General features: G+C 39.2%; 1 protein-coding gene across 17 annotated transcripts in view; it reads left to right on the top strand.

Moving 5' to 3' along the window:
• Positions 1 to 16,176, top strand: part of LOC121647455 (neuronal cell adhesion molecule-like) — a 77,459-nt gene that overhangs the window by 20,465 nt on the left and 40,818 nt on the right. For 16 of the 17 annotated variants that reach the window (XM_041996919.1, XM_041996927.1, XM_041996921.1 and 13 more), the window contains exon 2: positions 13,263 to 13,335. The gene's annotated coding sequence lies outside the window, so the exon portion shown is untranslated. Of the gene's footprint in view, positions 1 to 8,905; positions 9,022 to 13,262; positions 13,336 to 16,176 lie in introns of those variants that run through there. The other variant, XM_041996912.1, reaches the window with a different exon arrangement.

Below are 16,176 nucleotides of genomic sequence, written 5' to 3'. Positions count from 1 at the left end.
TTTTCTGCTTATTGCCCCTCTAATGTAGACCGATGACCAACTAAAGTAACCCCAGCTCATAATGCTGCCCCCACAGGTTTGTACAGAAGGCACTAGGTAAAACGGGAGCAGCACGTCATATACCTTGACGCACCTGTTTCACTGGAACAGGCTAAGTGTGGACACATCAGGCCTCATGACCTTTTTAAATTGCCCAATTTTTGTCCTCCCACAGCAAACTGAAGACTCATTTGAGTGATTTTCTCGAGGGGATATAGATCTTTAGTGGACATACACTGAGCTGTCTTCGCTTTTTGTGTGGAAATGCTTGAAATTTCACCATTAAACACGGTCACGAGTTCTACTGATGAGACGATTTTCTGTGATTTGATGTCACCGAAAATTAATCTCAGATCATCTAGGATTTTTTTTTTGACTAGATATGTTTTTCCAAGATTACAGCTCACTACGATCCTTTCAGATTTAATAATCTTGACACAATTTTAGTTGTTTTGGTCGTCTCCATATATACAGAGTAGCATCTCTTCCACAACCAGAAGACTGACTCGGTTGTTTAATGAGTAAGAAGATTCTCACCACAGCAGTTAGAGTTAGATAAATTGTTTCCAGCTGAAACATATTAACAGCACTTTTCCAGTGAAATGCTTTTGATAGTTTTATTAAATCCAGGTGGTGTATATCCCAGTGTTTGAGAATTTATAATACACAGACACACACACATATAAAAGGGGATTGAACTTTCAGTGCACAGTGTACTCCTATGCCATCCAGAGACAGCCTCATGCAGTAATGTGCACATCTTTTTCCCTTTTTCCCTCTCGATTATACACACATGAATACATACTACCACCTAGACACACACACACACACAAACACACAAAAGCAACCTTGCCAAAATCTCCACACCTTCACTTTCCTTTTTACTTTAACTCCTTTCATTTTCTCCAGCCTTTGGCACACCTTATCTCTCCTATATTTCCCATCTTTCTACCTCTCCCCCTTCACAATTTTTCTCAGCACCTGCAGCAACATGACAGATGTGTGTGTGTGTGTATGTGTTTGAAACAGTCTGCTATTGGAGAGGCTGATTAAACCCTTCATGGTGTCTCCTTCACCACAGAACACCTCTGCATATCACTGACACTCCCATCCCACCAGCTATCCACAGCTTGTTTGACTGATATCAAAGCTGTTTATTAAAAAATAAAAAAAATTCTGCATGCTCTGACAAAGTGAACAGAAGTTGTTCTTTTCTCTGACTCTCTTTTTTCTGTTGAGACATTGAGCACCATATAGATTTTATTTTAGAGGAGGAAAAGATCACATTGTCAGTTTTTGGAATCAATAAAAAGCTGCTAATTTTGTCTTTGTGCTGATGGTTAAAAACAGCTGAAGATTAAGTATTTGCAGTTGGTTCCAGTATTTTTTGTCTTAGCTTTTGCTTTGCCATCTGTTCTCTGCACAGGCGTGGATTTGTGTGTATGAGATGAAGCTTTTATTCAGTGTGTAGAACTAGTCTCTGTTACCTTTTTGTGCTCATTCACTGCAGCCTGCCAGTGTAATGCAAGGCTTGAAAGAGCTTCATACTCAAGGAGGGTGGCACACACATTAAGCTATATGCCTGTTATTTATTGGCTTTTGTCCTATCATGCCCTGACTCCCTGAAAGTTAGACATTCTTATTGCGTATATTATAACTTTTTAGCTAACATGACACACGTATTTGTTTGGATTTATTTTCTACGAATGAAACTTTTATGTCAAACTGAATCTGTATTTGTTTACGTGTTTGTACTGTCTTTAGAGGTTGGGTTTGCGTTGAGTTGACAGGTGGTATGTGAGATGGGCACACAGCGTGGGTGAGGATGAAGACAACAAGAAGAAGGAGGCAAGATGAGAAATCTCATTCCCCTCCTGCTGCCATAAACATGCACTTCAAAGATGACTTCTGGAGACCAAGCTTCTTCAGCTGTTGTGGTTGGCTAGTGAAACTAATGAGGACTAATGAAAGTAGATCACCACTGACAGTCGTGAAGCATGTTCTGGTTTTTCCTGCAGCTGCTTGTGAACTAAAGAGTTACTGCTGTCCATCCATCCAGCTCTGGCTTGTGTGTAATGCATCAGTAGGGCAGGTTGTTTTTGCTTATGTCCATAGCGTTGCCAACTGTAATGAACAGCCTGGATGAAGCACCCCGCGCAGCATCGATCGCGCACTCTCACACAGACGGCGGATGGAAATTGGTCCTGGTGGGAAAGCAAAGGAGGGGCACACATGCTTATGCCTTCTGTGGACACATATGGACGTAGAGATCAGCACTCATACATACTGGGAGAGAGAGAGAGAGAGACAGAGAGTGTGTGTGTGCTTATTGACACTTGCGAATGCTCGCTGCTCACTGGGCTGAGGATGATCTTCTTATGGGTGACAGTACGGAGCATATAGAGGAGGAGACCTGCACAGTGGGCCTCTCTTTTTTTCTCTGCTGCAGAAAACTCTTGGATATCTTCCACCTCCTCTCATGTCCTTAGCTGGAATGCTCTGCAGTTGGAGGCAAGCCCCATATGCACATTGTGTCAAAGCAGGCTGCATAGCTTCCTCTCCTGCTTCATTAGCACATGAATGGTTGCATATTGCTGTATGCTTTATGGTTGCTGTTGGCAAGTTGCTCAAAGTCATTGGCTTAAATATGGTTAGCTAACAATGAGAGAGGTTTTTGCCCAGTTTCTTATAAAATTGTGCATGTCAAACAACAGTAATGTTGCAGTATAATTTCTTGATCAGACATTCAGCCTGGACATAGTTTAAAAAGATCGACTGAAAAATAACAGAATAATATTAAAATATTTTCTCATTCCACAGAGAAGCTGTGCAACATAACAAACAAAAACAGTGATGGTAAAAGCAAACATAAAGAGGCTTCTGGGAATACTACATATAAACAGAACCAGTGTTAACAGCAAGCGCTTTACTGTGTGCTTATTAGAAAGCACAGTAATGCAAACAGTGATGCGTACAAAGCTTGTGATGTCCACTGGGTTAGAACTTAAAATGAGAAAATAGTTAATTATAACTTGTCTGATAGTTTTCCTGAGGAAGAAGGGACTTTATTAGAACTAATATGTGCTGACTTCAGGTTGCCTCTAAAATAAGTTGTAGATTTTATAACCTTGTCTGCTTCTTAACAGCCTTGATTATTAAGGGCTGCAGATGTTTTTGTCTCTTTGAATCTTTAATGTCCTCAATATTTTAAAGTCCTTAGAAACAGCTTTGCAGAACACACTGCTATAGAGCAGATGTCAACAAATCTGAATGAAATGTAGCTAAAGGAGGACAATTTTGTTTGTATGGATTTACTCCAATACTTAAGTCTCCAGCTAACCTAAAGTCCTTGAAACTGTTTGATCCAACAGTTCCTGTGGACATTAAGCATAGTCATGTTTCTGCATCCATGCTGTCACCATCTCATTGTCATCCAGAATAATGCATATTTTGTTTCTGATTATTGTTTGTGTTACAAACCATTTTCATCCTCCCTGGTTTGGGAATATAAAGTGAATTCATAGTGTGCACATCTGGCAATCAAGGGTTTTAAGACTGTTTTCCTGTAGTCAATGTAACTCTGCCTTTAAATTTTTTAGTCTGAGAAGTTGGATTTACTTACTGAATGCTTTCTTTAAAACTTGTGATCATCCTTAGAGGAAATAAAGGTCTGCTTTCCCAGGTTTCTGTTGTTGAGTCTGTTGGGTACAACATTGTTATACATGTTACTACTTAATACAAGCTATTTATAGTGGGAAAAATGTAAATGAAGGGGAGTTTTTCCTTAATAATTTAGACTACAGTCACCCAGAGCAAAGCTGTAAACATGAAGGGTAAGAAACAAAACGCCTGTCGCCACTTTGGCGTCTGTTAAGTTGAACTCTTGTGTGTTTTCAGTTGTCAGTGAGACTCTTTGAGTGAAAAAGAAATATGATGCCTACAGGTCCTTAACCTAAGGGATGGTCTGCTGCCTGTGTGGTAAATCTATCCTATACTACACTTGCTTTGTTTTTTTTACTGCTCTCTCTCTGCCTCTCTCTCTCTCCGTCTGTCCTTTTCTTTCTCTCTCCATCATCTTCTCTGTTGTCTTTGAGCATGTTAACACTCCAGCCCTGTCAGAGAGCCTCATGGCACCATGGAAACCAGTCACACCATTCTCCACCAGTGTGTCTTTGTGCCTGTGTGAGAGTGTGTGTGTCGATGGGTGGGACTGGGTTGTTGTTTAGTTTCAAAAAGCTGAGGAGAGGTCGTGGCCGTCCCCATGGGCGTCTTGCTGTAATTCATGTAAATTCCCTTAAGACCCCGTCCGCTTTGTTTTCCTTATCGTCCTCTGAGCTGAAACTGATGCCTGTTTGATCAGTGCAGCTTGATGCAAAACCTTATTTTCATAAAGTGAAATTCCTTCACTGACATGTATCTGCTTTGATAGTTAACTGGATACCAGACATCACAATGACCGTCTTACTATGTGATACCTCAGGACTCCTGACCTCCTCGCCGTTATTGTGTTGTAATGAGTTCAGGCAGAGTTAACAAGACTAAAATTGATTCAGACATGGATGAGGACAAAGCAGAGTGATTGCCAGAGGACACTGTTGTCCTGTTGTATCAAGCCATTGTCACATCTTATTACACTATAGAGAAGAATTGAAATTGAAAAAGTTGTTTACTCATCGTGACCTGAAAACAAGACAGAACACCATATTGTAGAAGTTGTGCCTAAACAAACAACCGTAAAGAGATTACTTGAAGGATGTGCTAGTAGCAAACTTTAGAGCACTAAATCATCCATGCTTGTCTTCTTATTTTGTTGAGGTATTTCACCAGTGACCCCCCCCCCACCCCACCCTGCCTTGATAGCCTCGTGAACCCAGCCCCTTATTCTCACCCTGAGCCAATCATATTTCACTCCCATTCACATTTCTGAATGGGAAACTCAAAAGAAGTTTTTGCCACATCCACCCACACATCCACCCACCAATGCACTCACGCACGCACACACACACACACACACACACACACACACACAAATGTGTGCAGTTTGCAGCTCCAGTTAGGAGGGCCCGGTGTAGACTGCTGCACGAACTTTGCTCTGTTAAAAGTTGCCATTGAAATATTGTTCTTCTATTGGTGTCGTGACAAAGAGCAGGGAGGGCGGCGGTCCCGTCTCAGTGTGTGTCTGAAGGAGCAATGGGCCAGTGGGGATCGCCCAGTGTCTCTGCCCTACAGAGTCAGTGTGCAGAAATAATGCCCATTAGACTTGGTCAATCACGCCTCTCCTTCAGAGAAATATAGCCCTTTCACTCATTTCATACTATAATCCATACACTCCAGCACTATCCATCATGTCTTTGAAAGATGCCTGCTTCTTTTATTTATGATCCATTTTTTTAAATGAATGCTGCTTCATGGGGTGAAGTTAGACCCTGAGAAAGCTTTACATGCTGAGTTATGTTTACATATAGAATATCTGAAGCTGTTCATTACTGAATGAAAGTGAAATTATAGCACAGATGGACTTTAACAGCCTGTAGGCTGAAGGATTCATTACTGAAACTTGCAGACAGGTTTCATGCAAATTTGTAGGATTATTAAATGTTTTTTCATTTAAAAAACATGCAAACAATCGAGCAGTGATTGAAGATTCACTGAGACATTTAAATACAAGTTAGAAAATGGAGTGATACATAAAAATCATGTGGAAGTGAAATAGAAGAAGCATTATGAGTCACCTGCCAGCGTCATGAGCCTCGTAGCTTGATGTCCGACTCAGTGTAGGATAGGCTTGTCACGATACTAAAGTTTCAAAGTCGATACCAATATTGAGGATGGTGCTCAGTACTCAATACCATTTTCAGTACTGTAGATGGGGAAGAGATCTTCGAAATCAAAAACAAAAAAACCTAAACAATACAATAAAAATATATGAACAGATATTAGAAACGACATTAACATTGTGAAATAAATGCATTATTTCAAAGCTCTTCTCTTCTGTTTGTTGTGCCAAAAATACTAAACAAAAAAAACTTCAACCGCTAGTTAGTGAACTTATTTACAAGCAGTGTTGTTGCCAGGTAGGCCTACATGTCCTGCATCTCTATTCATTAAAATCTGAAAGCAGCTCATTTTTCTTCTGATAAACATTGTGATCAACAATTGGTGTTTAAAGGAACAGTAACTAGTCAACCCTCTGCACATCTAAAAAATGCACAGACGTGATCCCTGTACACACAGTGTGCGACATGCTAGTTTAGTCACTACCAAAACAGTTAGCAAGTCACCGCATATTTCATTTCAACAATTAAAGACACAAACTTTATGGTAAGTAAACTCATGTTTCTACTCCTCTGTGATCAGCTCATCCATGTTGATGTTTTAGTGTTTAGGGGACATGTTTAATGAAATAAATAAAACATACTCTAGGTGGCTGTGATGAATAATACTTTGAATGGCGGCCGCCATTTTGTTATGCTCAGGCGGCGTCTACACATACATCCCGCTTCTGACGAGATCCCGTTTTTCTCGTGTAAGCAAGAAAAGGAGAATGCAAAAATGCAACAGAAGCAAAAAGAAAAAACCTATTGCTGGTCAGCAGACTGTTGGCGTGACCATGAGAGTTGTTTTGTAATAAACTTTTCAGATTTGGAATTTTATTTGTTCACATACATACTTGAATATGTGTGTTAATTATAACCATGTCATACCATACCACCTACAAAGGAGTTTAACAATACAACTTAAGAAATAGAAGAATATAAAAAAAAATAAAAAGGAATACATTTTTTAAAATTGGGAATCCATTGAATTTCTCAGGGACCCACTTAAATCGCCACCTTTGTACATCACTGTACAAGTGTCCTTTTCTTCACAATACTTGAGAACAGATACAGTAAACAATTGAACAAAGAAACTTGTTAGGATGATCTAGTTTTTTTTAACTATATTAATTAATGAAAAAGATTAACTCTAAATGTTTTTGTCTGCAGTTTACATTAATAGACATTAAAATCTGACATTAAGCCAGGGTAGTTTTTGTCGCTAGCCACTTTTGTCTTTATTTTTTTAGAGTTTAGAGGGGTCTGAAAACTAAATTTAATTAATCACTGAACAAAAAGTGTAAAACAACTATTGTCCCAAACAGAAACACCCATGGTGGATTGAAGGAAATTTTGGCAGCTGATGCTAGCAGCCCATCCACCTGTGAATTCAAATTCTGTCTCTGTACTTAAGATCAGAGACCTTCCTGAATGGACTCGAGACTGTTTCAGGGGAGGCTCAGTGAATGCAAGTGAAAAAAAAACAACAACAAAAAAACAGATGTCAAAAGAAAGAATGAGACCTTAGATTCATTAGTTCTGGGAAATTTGATTGCTAGTTAGAAACCAATAAATACCTCAAGGCTGATCATTGATGTATTTAGTACCATCTGGTTATGTCCATCAGCAAAGTGTGTTACCTTGGCTCACTCGCAAAGTGTGTATGGGATTATTAAAAAAATAATTAAGATTCTGTCCAGGAATTTAACAAAAATAAGTGAGACGCTGTAATGAGTGCAGTGCTATTTTTAAACTTTTTCTAAGGGGATGTACAACATGCACTTCATCTTAAAAAGTGTCACTTCAGTGATTCCTAAACAAGGGTTGAAGTCCCTTTAAAGGGTCTGAATCTGTGGTATTTTTATGAGGATTTTTTTGGGTCTTAAGAGGTGGAAAAATGGAATTCAGCAACACAAACCTTAATTTGAATAACTTTATACCTTTTTTCACAAGTCATTGCATCATTTTAACATTTACAAAGAATTTTAGGATGAGAATCAATCATTTGCTGTTAAAACTAATTCTAAATGGTAACTTTTAACAGCAGCTGAAAAGTAACCATTTCATTTGCAATAAAATGGACATACATTATACTCTAAATTACTACTGAAATGTAGACGTAAATGTCCATAACATAGTTACAATTGAGAGGGAACGATGTGAATAAATGTTCTTTTTGGATATAGGAGTCTCAGTCATTGTTGGGTGGGACGGACAGTGTTCTTTGATGCAGATAATGTTACATTTTCTGTGCTTTTGTCAGGAGAGGAGTGTTATTTAAGGCTGGGTGCAGAGAAAAGCCACTCTTTGAAACCATTGTTGCCCTCTGCAACCACAGCTAACAGATGCCAAAAGACTTTCCACATCCATTCTTTTGAAAAGGGCTCCAATAATACCAGTGAGGAGTCGGCAATAAATAAGCTTCCCCTCACTGAGTCAACTAGATTAGATTGTATGGGGACATCTGTGGAGTGTAGGTGAGCACTTTGGTTTCTTACTGTATGGGAAAGGAAGTCCTTAGGATGTGCCTTGAGGCTGTTTCTTTTTATTCACGTAGCTTCCCGTTCTCTCCTCCATCTCCACCCTCTATTGAACATCCAGAAGGCTGCATTGACTGGAGCACAATCAGCACAGCTGACAGTCATTTTGCTGTATTCTGGCAGCTGTTGGATTTAACATGAAATTATGGTGTCAGTTTTGCTTTTATGTTGTGCCAAGTTCAAACAGCCGGATGTTAACACTCTGTCCTCTCCTTATTCTGCAGATGGATGCGTCTGATCTAAAACAAACAACTTTCTGAATGTTTCATGCTCTTGCGCTAACATGTACACAAAAAAACCCAACCTGGTAACTTTGTGGATTCTGGTAGCTGTTCATGTGATACCAGGAAATGTTTAACCCCTATTGTGGAGAGACAAAAGGTTGTTTTAATCCCAGTGTGAGAGGGGAGGGGAGGGTTTGTGGGAGGGAGGGGGGGTTGTGGGTGTGTTAGTGGGTGGGGGGCTGATTTTGTGAGGGAATCAGCTCCTCTCTTTACTGTCATTCGGTCACAGCAGATGCATCGAGGAACACACAGCCAGTGGGATTATGACAGCTGAGCTTCTCTCATGCAACAAATGTACAAGCTGAGGGGATTTGTTCTTAATGATACATACAGGAAAAAAAGGTGAGGTGTACTTTCTTTTTTTTCTAAAGGCCACATAGATGGTTTTAATTTATTTTTTTTTAATGTTCTCTACTAGCTGCAGGTGGTCACCCAGACAAACTTCTTGTTATATCTCATTAATGTGTTTGTTTAATGTGTTTAAACCTCCTGGATACTTACAGGGCTGACACAATTCGTCCATAGATTAAGCAAGATAAAAACATATTCTTTATTTGATTAGTATGTTATCATTTATATAATGAAAAACAGAAAAGGAACAACACTGTTCAAACATTGCTGTTATTAAAATGCATTTGTCTTTTTTATTTTATGTAATTGTGAATTAGATATTTAGATTTTTAAGATTTTTGCTCAGCAAACAAAATGCATTAGGCAGTGCTTTATTTGTAGCTTTTAGACTGTGTGATGGTCACTTACCAACATTTTTTTATGTTTATATAGATTGAATTATTAAGCATTCCCAATTTGAGCTTCACAACTGTCCTAAATTAAAGGAATGGCTCACATTGAGATTTATTTATTCATTACTTTAATTTAAACTGTAAACAACAAGATGATAATCATCAGTTATTGTTGAGGCTTTAAGTATGTGTTTGCAGCGAGACATCCAGAAGCTTGTCGCCTCTGACAGTCTGCTGTGGAATTAATCGTTTGCACTTTTTCAAAATATGCACATTAACAAATCCTCTTTATTCTGCTGTTTACTCTGTTGAGGATGAGCTTATCTTCAGTGTGTAACAAAAAAACAGCACATCTCTGTCCTAACAAACCATGTCGTCTGATGGAAATTCCTCATAAGGAAAGAAAGAGTGTGTTTCTACTCTAATTATTTCTTCCCTCTTCTGCAGTAATTGTGCTTCATTGGGAGAGCGGTATCATCTATAGCTATGCTCAGCCTCTCATTAGGCAAGACTAAAATTAAACCCACAGGCTGCTTCACTGGTGTTGAGCCCCCTTCCACTATCTGACACACACACACATACACATATGCACGCGCATCATGACAAGACAGCCTGGAGGAGAAAACCAACCTCATTAGAGACCACACTACTTGGCATTATCTGCATTGAGCCATGCTTGCTTGACCTGTTGACATCTCACTTTTACCTTTGTTATATTTTATACGAGAGGACAAATGGAAAGTAAACTGGTGCACTTAGAGGAAGATTTTCACTAGTGGACAAGGTGAAAATTTGAGATCAATTTGGTCCGTACTTCAGTGTTTTTAGTAACTTAAATTTGTGTTTTTGCCATCTTTAGCTGAATTTCTATGTTTACTTCACCATTGTTGCTAAATGTAATAGTATTAAATCAGGACCTTAACATAACTCCATAAAAACTGTGCATACTTGTTTAGATAACTCTGAATATTTGTATTATTGTGTTGTTTCCACAGTTGGACAACTTTACTCACATGATGGATTCTTGGTGGCAGCAGGATGAGTTGTAACCAAAACATTAACTTATTATACTGATTATTCAAACATTATACAAATATGGAGAAACATTATAGTTATGGGTTTGAATTCAATTTTTCAACCATGTGATGTACATAATATCACTCTTGACTTTTCTTGTAGCTTTGTTCAGGTATTCACAAACTCCCTTAGGAATTTTCTGTCTTTTAAATGTTACTGTATAATCTGACATAATTAGTTTGGGGTTTAGTGATTGTTAAAGGATGCCAGCAAAAGCATAAATAGATTTAACAATGGACATAAAACCTATGAACTGAAAGCTGATCCCTCTCGTTAATGGTGATACATTTGATGATTTGCTCTAACCACTTATTTATTTCAATTGTAAGATGTCATACTGTCAATCATCACAGATAAGGCTTTGTATTTCTTGTGACATGAGTACTTTGAATGGCACGAGTGTGCCCTGAGGTACTGGAGATACTTTGTGCCTCTTGCTGCGAGGTGTTTTGTACTCATGCTTGTTGCCCACCATTGGCATCGTATTAGACTATTTTCAATCTCAATCCTCCGTCCCTCTTCTTATCACCATGGCAGCTGATCTGGACTGACTCTGTGGTGTCTGAGGGTAGGGTTGGGGCGATTGGGTGGCTGGCGCAGTGTCATGGGGTGAGGCTGCTTTTGATGGGATCAGGACTCAAATCATTCAAACAGGATGTGGAAAGGTCACTCTGTTGTGTCTTATTCAGAAATCTCAGCTACAATCAGCTGTTTCTCTGCAGTTTTGGGAATGTATAGAGTAGCTGAAAAGGAGTTTGGTCTTGTGAGGCTGAAGTGCAAAAGCTGATCAAGAGTGGAGCTGTAGAGCTTTCTGCAGGACAGGTGTCGGCATTAATGTAATCTGATGTGAGGGAATCACATCTGTGTCAGTGTTTGTAAATCTGGGTCAGAATCCTCCTAAATTCAGAGCTGTGGGAGGACCAGATTTCTGTTGTGATATTTTGTAAGAAGAAATGTATTGACTATGTGCAGAGGGGCAGTTTTTAAAATGTATGGATTGCACAAATAGTAGAAATAAACAATGTCGACTTTGGTACAGCAGTATGAAAAAACATGTTCTGGACACACTGAGGCTGCAGGAATGTTATTCAGCAAGATAAAGAATTGCACTGAAGAAACACACTGGTTACTTGTGTGTAAGATAGCTAAAGTAAACCTGTAGTTGACAATTGTATCTGCAAAGTGGTGCCGAAAGCAGTGTTCCTATTTAACCAAGTGGAAACGGTGGCTTCTCTCTGTGGGGCTTCCAGATTCCTATTTTCAGCAGCAGACTGAAGTCGATAAGCCTTCGCTAGAAGCAAATTGGATTGGCTTCTTCAATCATTTTGCCTGTCAATTCCTTTGGGTGTGTCTGTGTTCACTGTGACACGGTTTAAGGAAAAAAGAAAATAGGTTTGGATATAAAACAAAAGCTGAGAGAGAATAAATACAGAGACTATTGGAGAAGAGAAAGACAAAAGATGGGAGGCTTTTCTGACCTGTGACCCAACATTAACATTTACAATGCACCTCTTCTTCTTTTTTAAATATCAAAACATATTTAAATATTGTCTCACAGGAGTGTTTGCACTGCAAGAACAAAAGAATTAGAAGGAGAGGGCAGATATGAAGGAGGATGAAGATATGATGTTTGTGCGAGCCATGGCAGGAGGAGAAAAAAGAGATGATGCAAGACATTTTATAACTTGGGTGTCAAAGCCTTTTGTAAACTGTGAGTCTGTTTTCCAGATCAAAAATGGAAAAAACAGACATTTCTTTTAATTTATCTATCATATCTTAAAATCTCATTGAAATTATGCCTGCATGCTGCCTTGAATTTAAATGAAAAGGCAATGGAATCATCAAAGAATCATCCCAAAGCTTCATGATCTGGAAGAACATGAAATGTTAAAGATAGTCTTTATTTTATCTTTGGGCATATCTAACATGACTTTCTGCACAGTATGTGGCCCTACATAGAGTCTTAACTTTAAGGCTGTCATGAAGGAAGAAAACAGGATTGGTTATGGCAGGTTAGAGAGCAGGAGATGACACTGGGGACATTGAGAAGAGAGGAGGAAAATTTAGACAGTATAAAAAAAATGGAGAAGATTGAAAGGGCGACTTTCTGAGTAGAAAGAGGGCATGAGTGAGGATGATAGGAATGGAGGAGGAAGAAGTAGAAGGGAAAGGAAGGGTAAAGGAAATAAGAGAAATAGAGAGGTTAAGGGAAGAAGCGATCATGAAGATGAAACAAGACAAGGGGCGAGATGAGGGGAGGAGATGTGTCTCTCCTCCAGCTCTCAGCTACAGGCCTTCATGTCTATCAGCTTGGATTACACACTGTTGCTTCTGAAAATCCACGATCACACTCTGGTTTACACAGCTTGCTTGGGTGTTTGCTTTCTTTTCTTTCCAAATCGTGTCACAGTTGGGAGTGTTTTAAGTGCATTTCCAAAGAGCTTGCACACTCACGGATGATTATACATGTCAAAAACTCACTTTTGTAAGACCGAGCCTTTGATGAAGAGAGATTTCATGTTGGAGCATCCATTGGCGTGATGATGACTGAGCAGGAGACGTCAACTATGAAAAGAATTTTTAGCAGATTATATGACAAACCCAATATAGAGATGCAAACCAATTGTGGAGGAATATGTGAATACTGTGAAACATGTCTTACAAAGATTCGATTTTATTTTCTAGCTGGTGTAAAATCTTGGCATTTTTCCTAAAGCAAAGTGAGAAATCTAAATGTTACTTGTTCCATTTTTGTTTAAACAGACTGAAGAAAACTATAGACGAAGAAGCAGACAAGCCAAGGAGGAAGAACAGAGAGGAGATTTAGGTCTCTCTGGTAAGTTGAAAACATTTCTTTGTGACATTAAATCCTTTTTTCTGTTTTTTTTTCCATCTCATCTCCTCTGATATCATCAGTTTCCAAAACAGTGTGAACTTCCAGCCTTTCACAATCAAACGTTCTTCTCAGAGGCATTTCCGCTCCCTCAGGATGCAAACACACACAGATGTCAGTCTGTTGGCATGCCTGGCAAGTTTCCTCAGTCTAGGCATCTTTATTTGTTATACTGCAAAATTGTGAAGTTGTTAATATTAACAATTTCTCATAAGCAAAGCTCATGCATCCTCTACCTATTGTCCCACCTTTATCTTTCCTTTTGCTGTTGGTTGTGGTGAATCTCTGTTTTTTTTTTTTTTTTCAAGCTGTGGAGCAAAGGCCACCACTTGCTTGACTGCCATTTATCCATTGGCAAAGTATTTTTGTGTCAGCATCCATTTTGGCAGGAATATTTGGCAAGGAATTAAAACAAAGCACTGTTTTCTAGGCTCAGAGTGGCCTTTTGATGCATATAGTTGTCAAGGTAACAAAACCCTCTTTATTCTCACCCACTGCTGTGACAGTGGGCGTCAATACTTAAAAATCACAAAATAGCACTTAGAGCCTAGAATTGGATTGGTGCCTCTCTCTCTCTTATTGACACATAAAGTGTCATAATGGAGCTTGCAGAGGTAGAAAAGTTCCCTAATGGCATTTGCAGAATTGAAAGCTAAAGCAGGTCTCTAAAGCATCAGGTCTCGGGATGCATTACAGCTCAGAGAATTGGTTTTAAAACAACCCTTGATGACCTTTGGCTCACTCCCTCATTGGATTGTGCTGAAAGTGTGTCTATGATCCAGCAGAGAGTTGATCTAATGCCCTGTGAGTGGACATGACACAGAGTGATGCCTGTCCACCGTCCACTGGAGTGTGAAGGAAGGGTTCCACCTCGGCCTTGCAGCATGCCACGTCAGGCGAAGGCGGCTGAGCGGAGAGTTAAGGGACTCTGACAGTTTGAAGCTCATCTGCCTCTTCTGTTGACGCTACAGTTGTTTTATTTTTGTCAGCAGGGGGGGTGCACACTCGCTCCCAGATTATTCATTTACATGCCTGTTTCAAACCTCCTCGTTGCCTCTGCCTTTCTATTGACCTGTTTGGTGTTGAATTCTTTCTGTTTTTCCCTTGTCATTGCTCTGAGGCGGTCGCTTGTTGTAAATGTGTGCTGTGAGCTAGAGAGGCTGAGTCTACAGTTTTGAATGGCCCGAGTCACAGAGGGCCACACTTAGGAGCCGCAGACTGAATTTGCGGTTTGAAACACAGCGAGGCGTGAAGTGTCTATTGTGAATCATTGCATTCAGGGCCCAGGCCCTCGAATAGAAGGCCGCAGAGGTTTCTGTTTACCTCCATGCTGCTGTCTCTCACCAGTTTCTCTCACATGGCTGTCAGGCAGTGTGTGTTATTATTGTTTAGGTGTTTTGATGCCAAATAGGGTCGGGTGGGGAAAAGACCAACCATCCAAGATGTTTTATTTAAAAAAGAAAACAACAAAAAACAAGATGCTTTATATGATCTTTTACAACCTGATACCTTCATCAAGTAAAATCAGAAGGTATTTGTTTTATTTGAACTCAGAACAAATCAAGAGCCCTGCCTAAATTTTAATAACACCAATCAAGAGAGCTGCGATGAATGAAATTATTCAGCCAGACATATTTCTCACTGGTAAAATTAATGAACACATAATGACTTATTTCAGTACATTTTACAGAATGAAAAGGAATCATGTTTAATACAAATGTCTGGACCAGAACAAAGAAAAATCAAGCAAGTAAATTTGAAGGTTTTGTAAATCTGTTAAATACCTGAACCTCATCAGATGCTTCCCTCTGCTGCAGTCACTCTCCTCCCTGCTTGATCAATCAAATCCCTTTTCTGCCTCTGATTGGATATTGTTGAGCTTTGTTAGCGGAATATGGCAGATGTTTAAATAATGATGGTAAAAATCAATAAGGTGTTGTGGCTCTCACTGTGGTTAAATTGCTATCCTGCAAGCTTTAGTCTTCTCACTCATTAGTTGCATTTTGCACTTTTGATGAACAGTAACTATTTTTATAGCAGAGTGCTGCAAAATACCAAATACTGGCAATAAAAAAATCCCTCCAATGAGCTTTATATAGTTTTTATTTTCTGAATCAAGACATTTGACTTTGCCACAGCTGATCATGTGTTTCAAGACGAGGCTGGGGCAAAACCTCCTGCAGATGGCTGCAGTGCAGGCTTGGCAGAATGACAGGAAGAATGGCTAGTAACCTGTTAACCTGGACTTCATGTCGTCATATAAGGATAGATATAAGGATAATGTAATCTGTGATTTTTTTATTTGATTTGATTGTAACATTTCTGTTAAACAATGTTGCCACAATAAATTTTATAGTAATTTTTACCTGATTTTTTACTGTGATCTTCTGTATTTACTGTGCTGTATAAGCTAAACCATCAGCAAGTTTTAAGGTGTTTTTGTACCAGTGCTCATGTTCGTGCACTATGTTGCTTTTTACTGAGAGGGGAGAATTTAAAAAAAAATTTTTTTTATCACGTGTGGTGTATTATGGCACCAGTTCAGAGATCAGAGGAGCTGAAGATGGGTACTGGGATTCATACTTTTGAAGAGTGCCCCAGGGCTATTCTTGATGCACATAGTTTCAGATGAACATGCCAAGATATTTCTAAGGTTTCTTTTTGACACAAGCTTGACTATTTTTGTCAGAGTCCGTTCATGTCATGTCTACTGCATGTGAGAATGTTAAGTGTGGATTTGTGCCTTTTTCTGTGTGCTCGTGGTTGTGGGAGAATAACAGGCGG

The sequence above is a fragment of the Melanotaenia boesemani genome, chromosome 10 (genome assembly GCF_017639745.1).
Source record: "Melanotaenia boesemani isolate fMelBoe1 chromosome 10, fMelBoe1.pri, whole genome shotgun sequence".
Classification (NCBI taxonomy): Eukaryota; Metazoa; Chordata; class Actinopteri; order Atheriniformes; family Melanotaeniidae; genus Melanotaenia; species Melanotaenia boesemani.
This window is presented reverse-complemented; position numbering and strand designations above follow the sequence as displayed.